Genomic DNA, 12,857 nt, shown 5'->3' with positions numbered 1-12,857 from the left:
TAGTTAGCACCTAAAGTCCTACTATTAAAGTTTTAGTAGTAGGCAAAATTTAGGGTCTATAGATGGCTGGCACTGCTAAACTATTTAATAGATCTTAGGGGACAGCCCTACCTAGCATCCGCTCCTAGTAAGCGTAGCAAAGCGTAGGTTTTCTCTACTTAAGGCATGTATGTGGCGAGTTTAAACATGCGGAAACGCCTATTAGGCTTTATTATAGACTATTCCTTAAGAAACTTAGTAGGGGTAATTAAATTAGTTACTAGTTGTAACTAGTGCCTTGTGTGCTATTATGCTAGTAGCTAGAATTGCTTCTGCGATTTCTTATTACATACTTTCTGCCTCCTTTTAGGGGTAGTGCTTGTGCGCTTTAGCGTATTAGGCATTAGGATTATTACCTAGTTAATTCTGCTAGTAGTTATATGCTTGTCTTAAAGATTAAGCTATGCATGTCTAAGTATAAGCAATTATACTGTAAAACTGCGAATGGCTTATTAAATTAGTTATCGTTTATTTGATAGTACCTTACTACTTAGATAACTATAGTAATTCTAGAGCTAATACATGCTAAAAACCCTAACTTTAGAAGGGGTGTATTTATTAGATAAAAAACCAACGCCCTTTAGGGCTTCTTAGTAATTTATGATAACTTTACAGATCGCATAGCCTTGCGCTAGCGATAGTTTATTTAAATTTCTGCCCTATTAACTTTTAATAGTAAGGTATTAGCTTACCATAGTTTTAACAGGTAATAGGGAATTAGGGTTTAATTCTAGAGAGGGAGCCTAAGAAATAGCTACCACATCCAAGGAAGGCAGTAGGCGCGCAAATTACCTAATCCTAACACGGGGAGGTAGTAACAATAAATACTAATATAGGGCTCTTTTAGGTCTTGTAATTAGAATAAGTATAATTTAAACCTCTTAATAAGGAACAATTAGAGGGCAAGTCTAGTACTAGCAGCTGCGGTAATTCTAGCTCTAATAGCGTATATTAAAGTTATTGTAGTTAAAAAGCTTGTAGTTAAAACTTAGGTCTAGCTAGCAGGTCCGCCTCACTGCGTGTACTTGTCTAGCTAGGCCTTCCTTCTAGAGAACCTTATGCCCTTTACTAGGCGTGTTAGGGACTAGGACTTTTACTTTGAAAAAATTAGAGTGTTTAAAGCAGGCCTTTGCTTAAATACGTTAGCATAGAATAATAGAATAGGACGTATAGTCCTATTTTATTAGTTTCTAGGACTACTGTAATAATTAATAGGGATAGTTAGGGGCATTAGTATTTAATTATTAGAGGTAAAATTCTTGGATTTATTAAAGACTAACTACTGCGAAAGCATTTGCTAAGGATGTTTTTATTAATTAGTAAACAAAAGTTAGGGGATTAAAGATAATTAGATACTGTTGTAGTCTTAACCGTAAACTATGCTAACTAGGGATTAGGCAATGTTCTTTTTCTAACTCGCTTAGCACCTTACAAGAAATCAAAGTTTTTAGGTTCTAGGGGGAGTATGGTCGCAAGGCTAAAACTTAAAGAAATTAATAGAAGGGCACCACTAGGCGTGGAGCCTGCGGCTTAATTTGACTTAACATAGGGAAACTTACTAGGTCTAGATAAAATAAGGATTAATAGATTAAGAGCTCTTTCTTAATTTTTCAGGTAGTGGTGTATAGCTATTCTTAGTTAGTAGAGTAATTTGTCTGCTTAATTGCGATAACAAATAAGACCTTAACCTGCTAAATAGCTAGGCTAGCTTTAGCTAGTCGCTAGCTTCTTAGAGGGACTATTAGCTTAAGCTAATAGAAGTTTAAGGCAATAACAGGTCTATAATGCCCTTAGATATTCTAGGCCGCACGCGCGCTACACTAACAGAGCTAACAAGTTCTTTACCTTAACTAAAAGGTCTAGGTAATCTTATTAAACTCTGTCGTGCTAGGGATAGAGTATTGTAATTATTGCTCTTTAATAAGGAATGCCTAGTAAGCGCGTGTTATTAGCATGCGTTAATTACGTCCCTACCCTTTATACACACCGCCTGTCGCTACTACTAATTAAATGGCTTAGTAAGGCCTTTAGACTAGCTTAGGGAGGTTAGTAATAACTACCCTAAGCTAGAAAGTTTGTTAAACTTAGTTATTTAGAGGAAGTAAAAGTTGTAACAAGGTTTCTGTAGGTGAACCTGTAGAAGGATTATTACCTATTTTTAAAGCACTGCCGCCTTAATTAGTAGTAGTAGTCTACTTTAATTCTGCCTATGTTTTTTGCGTACTATTTGTTTCCTTAGTAGGCTTACCTACTAATTAGATCCCCTAAAACCACTTGTAATTGCAGTTAGCGTTAGTAACACTATAATAAATTACAACTTTTAACAACAGATCTCTTAGTTCTAGCATTAATAAAGAATGCAGTGAAATGCAATAAGTAGTATAAATTATAGAATTTAGTAAATTATTAAATCTTTAAACGCACATTGCGCCCCTTAGTATTCTATAGGGCATGCCTGTTTAAGCGTTATTTGTACCCTTAAGCTCTACTTAGTGTTAGGTGTTTATTTCACTTAGGACTCGCCTTAAAACAATTAGTAGCTAGCACATTAGCCTAGAGCGCAGCACATTTTGCGCCTCTTGTTATAGTTATTAGTATCTATTAAGACACTTTTTAAGCTCTTAACCTTAGATTAGGTAGGGATACCTACTAAACTTAAGCATTTTAATAAGCAGAGGAAAAGAAACTAATAGGGATTGCCCTAGTAACGGCGAGTGAAGCGGCAACAGCTTAAATTTAAAATCTAGCTCTTTTAGGGTCTAAGTTGTAATTTGCAGAGGGCGCTTTAGCGTTAGTAGTAGTCTAAGTTCCTTAGAATAGGACGTTATAGAGAGTAAGAATCCTATACGTGGTTACTAGCCTTCGCCGTGTAAAGCCCCTTTAACAAGTTAAGTTGTTTAGGAATATAGCTCTAAATAGGAGGTAAATTTCTTCTAAAGCTAAATACTAGCTAGAGACTAATAGCGTATAAGTAGAGTAATTAAAAGATAAAAAGCACTTTAGAAAAAGAGTTAAATAGCACGTGAAATTGTTAAAAGGGAAGCGCTTGCAGCTAGACTTGCCTGTAGTTACTTATCTAGGCTTTTATCTAGTGCACTCTTCTATAGGTAGGCTAGTATTAGTTTAGGTAGTTAGATAAAGGTCTCTGTTACGTACCTCCCTTTAGGGAGGCCTTATAGGGGAGATAACATGTAACTAGCCTAGACTAAGGTCCGCGTATCTGCTAGGATACTAGCGTAATAGCTGTAAGCAGCCTATCTTAAAATATAGACTAAGGAGTCTAACATCTATATAAGTGTTTAGGTGTTAAGCCTAGACGCGTAATAAAAGTGAATAGAGGTAGGAACCCTTTTAGGGTGCACTATTAACTAATCCTAATATCTTTAGAAGGATTTAAGTAAGAGTATAGCTATTAGGACCTAAAAGATAGTAAACTATGCTTAAATAGGGTAAAGCTAGAGGAAACTCTAGTAGAGGCTTGCAGCGGTTCTAACGTGCAAATTAATTGTTAAATTTAGGCATAGGGGCGAAAGACTAATTAAACTATCTAGTAGCTAGTTTCTACTAAAGTTTCCCTTAGAATAGCAGTAACGTATTTAGTTTTATAAGGTAAAGCAAATAATTAGAGGCCTAGGGGTTAAAACAACCTTTACCTATTCTTAAACTTTAAATATATAAGAAGTCCTTATTACTTAATTAAACGTAGACACTTAAATATACTATTACTAGTAGGCTATTTTTAGTAAGTAGAACTAGCAATACAGGATAAACTAAATGTAGGGTTAAGGTGCTAGAATACACACTTATTAGACACTACAAAAGGTGTTAGTTTATCTAGATAGCAGGATAGTAGCTATAGAAGTTAGAATCTACTAAGGAGTGTGTAATAACTTACCTGCTAAATAAACTAGCCCTAAAAATAGATAGCGCTTAAGCGTGTTACCTATACCCCGCCGCTAGGGCAAGATTTAAGCCCTAGTAAGTAGGCAGGCGTAGAGGCTTGTAACAAAGCCTTAGGGGTAACCCTAGGTAGAATAGCCTCTAGTGTAGATCTTAGTAGTAGTAGCAAATACTTAAATAAGAACTTTAAGGACTAAAGTAGGTAAAGGTTCTATATAAACAGTAGTTAGACACGGGTTAGTTAATCCTAAGAGATAGGGTAATTCTATTTTAATATTAGTGCTTACGCCGCGCCCTTAAAAGGGAAGCTAGTTAATATTCTAGCACCTAGATATAGATTCTCCGTAGTAACGCAACTAAGAGCGGAGACCTTAGTAGAAGCCCTAAGAAGAGTTCTCTTTTCTTCTTAATAGTCTATTACCCTAAAATTAGTTTGTCTAGAGCTAGGGTTTAATAGCTAGAAGAGTGCTGCACTTTTACAGCGTTTAGTGCGCTCCTAATAAGCCTTAAAAATCTGCTTAAAGAAATAGTTTTTACGCTAGGTTATACTTATAACTATAGCAGGTCTCTAAGGTAAAAAGCCTCTAGTTAATAGAATAATATAGATAAGGGAAGTTAGCAAAATAGATCTATAACTTTAGGAAAAGGATTAGCTCTAAGGGTTAGGTACGTTGGGCCTTAGGGAGAAGCCTCTAGCGTAGAAGGGCACTAACTACAAGGTAGGCGCCTCTTAGCGCTAGGGTGCAGACACCCTTAGCAGGTTTTAGCTATCTAGCGTACGTTTAACAACTAACTTAGAACTAGTATAGATAAGGGGAATCTAACTATCTAATTAAAACATAGTATTGCAATAGCTAGAAAGTAGTGTTAATATAATATAATTTCTACCTAGTGCTCTAAATATTAAAGTAAAGAGATTTAACTAAGCGTAGGTAAATAGCAGGAGTAACTATAACTCTCTTAAGGTAGCTAAATGCCTTATTATCTAATTAGTAACGCGCATAAATAGATTAACAAGATTCCTACTATCCCTATCTACTATCTAGCAAAACCATAGCTAAGGGAATAGGCTTAGCTAAATTAGCGGGGAAAGAAGACCCTATTAAGCTTGACTCTAGTTTAATATTGTAAAAAGATATAGGGGGTGTAGAATAGGTAGGAGCTTTAGCGCTAGTAAAATACTACTACCCTTATTGTTTTTTTACTTATTTAATAAAGCGGAGCTAGGCCTTACTACCTAACTTCTAGCGTTTAAGGTCCTTTATAGGCTAATCTAGGTTAAAGATATTATTAGGTAGGGAGTTTAGCTAGGGTGGCACATCTATTAAACTATAACGTAGGTGTCCTAAGGGGGACTTATAAAGAATAGAAATCTCTAGTAGAGTAAAAGGGCAAAAGTCCCCTTAATTTTAATTTTTAGTGTGAATACAAACTATAAAAGTATAGCCTATTAATCCTTTAGTCCCTTAAAATTTAAGGCTAGAGGTGCTAGAAAAGTTACTATAGGGATAACTAGCTTGTGGCAGCTAAGCGTTTATAGCGACGTTGCTTTTTAATCCTTTAATATTAGCTCTTCCTATTATACTAAAGCAGAATTTAGTAAGCGTTAGATTGTTTACCTACTAATAGGGAACGTGAGCTAGGTTTAGACTGTTGTAAGACAGGTTAGTTTTACCCTACTAATAACCTTGCCCTAATAGTAATACTGCTTAGTACAAGAGGAACTGTGGTTTTAGATAATTAGTTTTTGCGGCTGTCTAACTAGGTATTGCCGCAAAGCTACCATCTACTAGATTATAGCTAAACGCCTCTAAGTTAGAATCTATGCTAGAATAGGGTGATTTCTGCCTATACTAGTTAGATACAAATAGGCCTTTAGCCTAGAACCTTACTAGATTAGCGTTAGCAGCCCTATTAAAGTTAGGGTTGTTAGCTAGTGTATTATAATTATACAGTGCGCAGGATTAAATCCTTTATAGATAACTTAGTTGTCTAGCTAGGTCGTGTAAGTAGTTAAGTAGCCTTATTGTTACGAGCTACTAAGCGTAAGCCTGTTGCTAGCTTGGTTAAAATTAGAATATTATACCCTCCTTATTTGCAAAACTGCTACCTAAATGGCTACTATTAATAGAAGAAAGAGGGCTATAGCAAATAAGTTATATAGTAATTGCAAGATAGAGAGGGCTAGAGCTAGGAGCAATCCTCGCAAAATATACAAAAGAACAGGTTATGTGTGTACGTACCTTAGGCAGTTAATATATAGTATAGGAAGATTAAGAAAGGATTTAAGATAATCTATATAGATTTTTAGGTGGTGATCTATAACTTAAGAGCGTTCTATAACTTTTTATTTTTTAGGGGTACTGTTCTATAACTTTATAGCCTTCTATACTTGAAAATTCCTCTAGGCTATTCTATAACTATAGATTATTTAAACCTTTAGGGTATTCTATTAATATTTAAAAAAATCCTGTAGGCTATTCTATAAGCTTAGGGCGTTCTATAACTTTAGGGCGTTCTACAACTTTTTATTTTTTAGGGGTAGTGTTCTATAACTTTAGGGCGTTCTATAACTTTAGGGCGTTCTATAACTTTAGGGCGTTCTACAACTTTTTATTTTTTAGGGGTAGTGTTCTATAACTTTAGGGCGTTCTATAACTTTAGGGCGTTCTATAACTTTAGGGCGTTCTACAACTTTTTATTTTTTAGGGGTAGTGTTCTATAACTTTAGGGCGTTCTATAACTTTAGGGCGTTCTATAACTTTAGGGCGTTCTACAACTTTTTATTTTTTAGGGGTAGTGTTCTATAACTTTAGGGCGTTCTATAACTTTAGGGCGTTCTATAACTTTAGGGCGTTCTATAACTTTAGGGCGTTCTATAACTTAGGGCGTTCTATAACTTTAGGGCGTTCTATAACTTTAGGGCGTTCTACAACTTTTTATTTTTTAGGGGTAGTATTCTATAACTTTAGGGCGTTCTATAACTTTTTTTTTTTAGAGGTAGTGTTCTATAACTTTAGGGCGTTCTACAACTTTTTATTTTTTAGGGGTAGTGTTCTATAACTTTAGGGCGTTCTATAACTTTAGGGCGTTCTATAACTTTAGGGCGTTCTATAACTTTTTATTTTTTAGGGTTAGTATTCTATAATATTAGAGTGTTCTATAACTTTTTCTTTTTAGAGGTAGTGTTCTATAACTTTAGGGCGTTCTATAACTTTAGGGCGTTCTATAACTTTAGGGCGTTCTACAACTTTTTATTTTTTAGGGGTAGTGTTCTATAACTTTAGGGCGTTCTATAACTTTAGGGCGTTCTATAACTTTAGGGCGTTCTATAACTTTGTATTTTTTAGGGTTAGTATTCTATAATATTAGAGTGTTCTATAACTTTTTCTTTTTTAGAGGTAGTGTTCTATAATATTAGAGTGTTCTATAACTTTTTCTTTTTTAGGGGTAGTATTCTATAACTTTAGGGCGTTCTATAACTTTAGGGCGTTCTACAACTTTTTATTTTTTAGGGTTAGTATTCTATAATATTAGAGTGTTCTATAACTTTTTCTTTTTTAGAGGTAGTGTTCTATAACTTTAGGGCGTTCTATAACTTTAGGGCGTTCTATAACTTTAGGGCGTTCTACAACTTTTTATTTTTTAGGGTTAGTATTCTATAATATTAGAGTGTTCTATAACTTTTTCTTTTTTAGAGGTAGCGTTCTATAACTTTAGGGCGTTCTATAACTTTAGGGCCTTCTATAAGCTTAGGGCGTTCTATAACTTTTTATTTTTTAGGGGTAGTGTTCTATAACTTTAGGGCGTTCTATAACTTTAGGGCGTTCTATAACTTTAGGGCGTTCTACAACTTTTTATTTTTTAGGGGTAGTGTTCTATAACTCTAGGGCGTTCTATAACTTTTTATTTTTTAGAGGTAGTGTTCTATAACTTTAGGGCGTTCTATAACTTTAGGGCGTTCTATAACTTTAGGGCTTTCTACAACTTTTTATTTTTTAGGGTTAGTATTCTATAATATTAGAGTGTTCTATAACTTTTTCTTTTTTAGAGGTAGTGTTCTATAACTTTAGGGCGTTCTATAACTTTAGGGCGTTCTATAACTTTAGGGCGTTCTATAACTTTTTATTTTTTAGGGTTAGTATTCTATAATATTAGAGTGTTCTATAACTTTTTCTTTTTTAGAGGTAGTGTTCTATAATATTAGAGTGTTCTATAACTTTTTCTTTTTTAGAGGTAGTGTTCTATAATATTAGAGTGTTCTATAATATTAGAGTGTTCTATAACTTTTTATTTTTTAGGGTTAGTATTCTATAATATTAGAGTGTTCTATAACTTTTTCTTTTTTAGAGGTAGTGTTCTATAATATTAGAGTGTTCTATAACTTTTTCTTTTTTAGAGGTAGTGTTCTATAACTTTAGGGCGTTCTATAACTTTAGGGCGTTCTATAACTTTAGGGCGTTCTACAACTTTTTATTTTTTAGGTGTAGTGTTCTATAACTTTAGGGCGTTCTATAACTTTTTCTTTTTTAGAGGTAGTGTTCTATAACTTTAGAGCGTTCTATAACTTTTTCTTTTTTAGAGATAGTGTTCTATAACTTTAGGGCGTTCTACAACTTTTTATTTTTAGGGGTAGCGTTCTATAACTTTAGGGCGTTCTATAACTTTAGGGCCTTCTATAAGCTTAGGGCGTTCTATAACTTTAGGGCGTTCTATAACTTTAGGGCGTTCTATAACTTTTTATTTTTTAGGGTTAGTGTTCTATAACTTTAGCGCGTTCTATACCTTTTATTTATTCTATTACTTTAGTCCTTTCTATAACTTTAGACTATTCTATACTAGTAGCTATTATATCCTTTTTATAATACTTATTATATTATACTATTATCTATTATTCTTTACTATTAAGTATATCCTTATATTTTATAAAACCTTTTCTCTACTAGCTAGTCCTACTATACTTTCTTTTATAACCTACTAGTATTAAATAATACCTTTATATTCTTCTTTTATACTATCTCTATTTCTTGCCTTATCTATTAAGTAGATATAGATAGAGCTAATAGATCTATAGTTAATATAGATATAGTAGTTATAGTAGAGTATAGATATTAGAGTAGATATCCTTATCTATATATTTACCTACTACTAATAAAATTCTAAGTTACTCTTATCTAGCGAATACGGGTTTATGGTTTGTATAGGGCTACGCATGTCTACACAGTTTTATATATAAAAAAGTGTACCTCTAAGCTATTTTCTACTGCACTAACCCCACGACGTAAAAATTAAACTAAAACCCGTTCCTATAATATATAAGGAGGGCAAATAGATTCTTAAATACTAAATGCCTAACTAACTAACTAAGGTTAAATCTGCTGCGCGCAGTTCTTAGATTAGGCGGTTAAACTAGCGTTGTTAGGCACTAAGGGGGCAATTTTTGCTTATGTCTGCGTCTATACTCTCTACAACTCCCTATTATTAGCGCTCTACGCCTATTTTAGCGGTAGTTAGACTAAATTTGAAAGTTTTGGTTTTATAATAGCTAGCCTTGTTTCCTAGATTTCTACCTAGTTTAGATTCGCTCTAATTAGTAGGTAATTAGGGGCTTAGAGATTACTCTTCTACTTAACTAGGCAGGCCTAGGCCTATATGCTAAAGCAACCCTGCTATTACGCCTAGTTTTGTGGTTAGCACCTAAAGTCCTACTGTTAAAGTTTTAGTAGTAGGCAAAATTTAGGGTCTATAGATAGCTAGCACTACTAAACTATTTAATAGATCTTAGGGGACAGCCCTGCCTAGCATCCACTCCTAGTAAGCGTAGCAAAGCGTAGGTTTTCTCCACTTAAGGCATGTATATAGCGAGTTTAAACACGCAGAAACGCCTATTAGGCTTTATTATAGACTATTCCTTAAGAAACTTAGTAGGGGTAATTAAATTAGTTACTAGTTATAACTAGTGCCTTATGTGCTGTTATGCTAGTAGCTAGAATTGCTTCTGCAATTTCTTATCACGTACTTTCCGCCTCCTTTTAGGGGTAGTGCTTGTACGCTTTAGCGTATTAGGCATTAGGATTATTACCTAGTTAATTCTGCTAGTAGTTATATACTTATCTTAAAGATTAAGCTATACATGTCTAAGTATAAGTAATTATACTGTAAAACTACAAATGGCTTATTAAATTAGTTATCGTTTATTTGATAGTACCTTACTACTTAGATAACTATAGTAATTCTAGAGCTAATACATGCTAAAAACCCTAACTTTAGAAGGGGTGTATTTATTAGATAAAAAACCAACGCCCTTTAGGGCTTCTTAGTAATTTATAATAACTTTACAGATCGCATGGCCTTGCGCTAGCAACAGTTTATTCAAATTTCTGCCCTATTAACTTTTAATAGTAAGGTATTGGCTTACTATGGTTTTAACGGGTAACGGGGAATTAGGGTTTAATTCTAGAGAGGGAGCCTAAGAAATAGCTACCACATCCAAGGAAGGCAGCAGGCGCGTAAATTACCTAATCCTAATATAGGGAGGTAGTAACAATAAATACTAATATAGGGCTCTTTTAGGTCTTGTAATTAGAATAAGTATAATTTAAACCTCTTAACGAGGAACAATTAGAGGGCAAGTCTAGTGCTAGTAGCTATAGTAATTCTAGCTCTAATAGCGTATATTAAAGTTGTTGCAGTTAAAAAGCTTATAGTTAAAACTTAGGTCTAGCTAGCAGGTCCGCCTCACCGCGTGTACTTGTCTAGCTAGGCCTTCCTTCTAGAGAACCTTATACCCTTTACTAGGCGTGTTAGGGACTAGGACTTTTACTTTGAAAAAATTAGAGTGTTTAAAGCAGGCCTTTGCTTAAATACGTTAGCATAGAATAATAGAATAGGACGTATAGTCCTATTTTGTTAGTTTCTAGGACCGCTGTAATAATTAATAGGGACAGTTAGGGGCATTAGTATTTAATTGTTAGAGGTGAAATTCTTAGATTTATTAAAGACTAACTACTTTAAAAGCATTTGCTAAGGATATTTTTATTAATTAGTAAACAAAAGTTAGGGGATTAAAGACAATTAGATACTGTCGTAGTCTTAACCATAAACTATGCTAACTAGGGATTAGGCAATGTTCTTTTTCTAACTCGCTTAGCACCTTACAAGAAATTAAAGTTTTTAGGTTCTAGGGGGAGTATAGTCGCAAGGCTAAAACTTAAAGAAATTAACAGAAGGGCACTACTAGGCGTGGAGCCTGCGGCTTAATTTAACTTAACATAGGGAAACTTACTAGGTCTAGATAAAATAAGGATTAATAGATTAAGAGCTCTTTCTTAATTTTTTAGGTAGTGGTGCATAGCTATTCTTAGTTAGTAGAGTAATTTGTCTGCTTAATTACAATAACAAACAAGACCTTAACCTGCTAAATAGCTAGGCTAGCTTTGGCTAGTTGCTGGCTTCTTAGAGGGACTATTAGCTTAAGCTAATAGAAGTTTAAGGCAATAACAGGTCTATAATGCCCTTAGATATTCTAGGCCGCACGCGCGCTACACTGACAGAGCTAACAAGTTCTTTACCTTAACTAAAAGGTCTAGGTAATCTTGTTAAACTCTATTATGCTAGGGATAGAGCATTGCAATTATTACTCTTTAACAAGGAATGCCTAGTAAGCGCGTGTTATTAGCATGCGTTAATTACGTCCCTGCCCTTTGTACACACCGCTTATTACTACTACCAATTAAATAGCTTAGTAAGGCCTTTAGACTAGCTTAGGGAGGTTAGTAATAACCACCTTAAGCTAGAAAGTTTGTTAAACTTAGTTATTTAGAGGAAGTAAAAGTTGTAACAAGGTTTCTGTAGGTGAACCTGCAGAAGGATTATTACCTATTTTTAAAGCACTGCCGCCTTAATTAGTAGTAGTAGTCTACTTTAATTCTGCCTATGTTTTTTGCGTACTATTTGTTTCCTTAGTAGGCTTGCCTACTAATTAGATCCCCTAAAACCACTTGCAATTGCAGTTAGCGTTAGTAATACTATAATAAATTACAACTTTTAACAACAGATCTCTTAGTTCTAGCATTAATAAAGAACGCAGCGAAATGCTATAAGTAGTGTAAATTATAGAATTTAGTAAATTATTAAATCTTTAAATACATATTACGCCCCTTAGTATTCTATAGGGCATGCCTGTTTAAGCGTTATTTGTACCCTTAAGCTCTGCTTAGTGTTAGGTGTTTGTTCTACTTAGGACTTGCCTTAAAACAATTAGTAGCTAGCATATTAGCCTAGAGCGCAGCATATTTTGCGCCTCTTGTTATAGTTGTTAGTATCTATTAAGACACTTTTTAAGCTCTTAACCTTAGATTAGGTAGGGATACCCGCTAAACTTAAGCATATTAATAAGCAGAGGAAAAGAAACTAATAGGGATTGCCCTAGTAATAGCGAGTAAAGCGGCAATAGCTCAAATTTAAAATCTAGCTCTTTTAGGGTCTAAGTTGTAATTTGCAGAGGGCGCTTTAGCGTTAGTAGTAGTCCAAGTTCCTTAGAATAGGACGTTATAGAGGGTAAGAATCCTATACGTAGTTGCTAGCCTTCGCTGTGTAAAGCCCCTTTAATAAGTTAAGTTATTTAGGAATATAGCTCTAAATAGGAGGTAAATTTCTTCTAAAGCTAAATACTAGCTAGAGACTAATAGCGCACAAGTAGAGTAATTAAAAGATAAAAAGTACTTTAGAAAGAGAGTTAAATAGCACGTAAAATTGTTAAAAGGGAAGCGCTTATAGCTAGACTTGCCTATAGTTACTTATCTAGGCTTTTATCTAGTGCACTCTTCTATAGGTAGGCTAGTATTAGTTTAGGTAGTTAGATAAAGGTCTCTGTTATATACCTCCCTTTAGGGAGGCCTTATAGGTGAGACGACATG

The 12,857-nt window shown here is 34.3% G+C and overlaps 3 non-coding genes across 3 annotated transcripts; all 3 read left to right on the top strand.

Annotated features, from left to right (window-relative positions):
- Positions 1–393: 393 nt before the first annotated feature.
- IAQ61_001575 lies at positions 394–2,190 on the top strand. Its single transcript, XR_010715472.1, has one exon. It is a non-coding gene; the product is annotated as an 18S ribosomal RNA (ribosomal RNA).
- Positions 2,191–2,355: 165 nt separating this feature from the next.
- IAQ61_001574 lies at positions 2,356–9,441 on the top strand. Its single transcript, XR_010715471.1, has one exon. It is a non-coding gene; the product is annotated as a 28S ribosomal RNA (ribosomal RNA).
- Positions 9,442–10,019: 578 nt separating this feature from the next.
- On the top strand, positions 10,020–11,816 carry IAQ61_001573. The gene has a single exon (XR_010715470.1). It is a non-coding gene; the product is annotated as an 18S ribosomal RNA (ribosomal RNA).
- Positions 11,817–12,857: the final 1,041 nt, after the last annotated feature.

Source organism: Plenodomus lingam (assembly GCF_022343315.1).
Source record: "Plenodomus lingam strain CAN1 chromosome Unknown contig_12, whole genome shotgun sequence".
Lineage (NCBI taxonomy): Eukaryota > Fungi > Ascomycota > Dothideomycetes > Pleosporales > Leptosphaeriaceae > Plenodomus > Plenodomus lingam.
The sequence above is the reverse complement of the archived record's forward strand: the minus strand, read 5'-3'. Positions and strand labels throughout refer to the sequence as shown.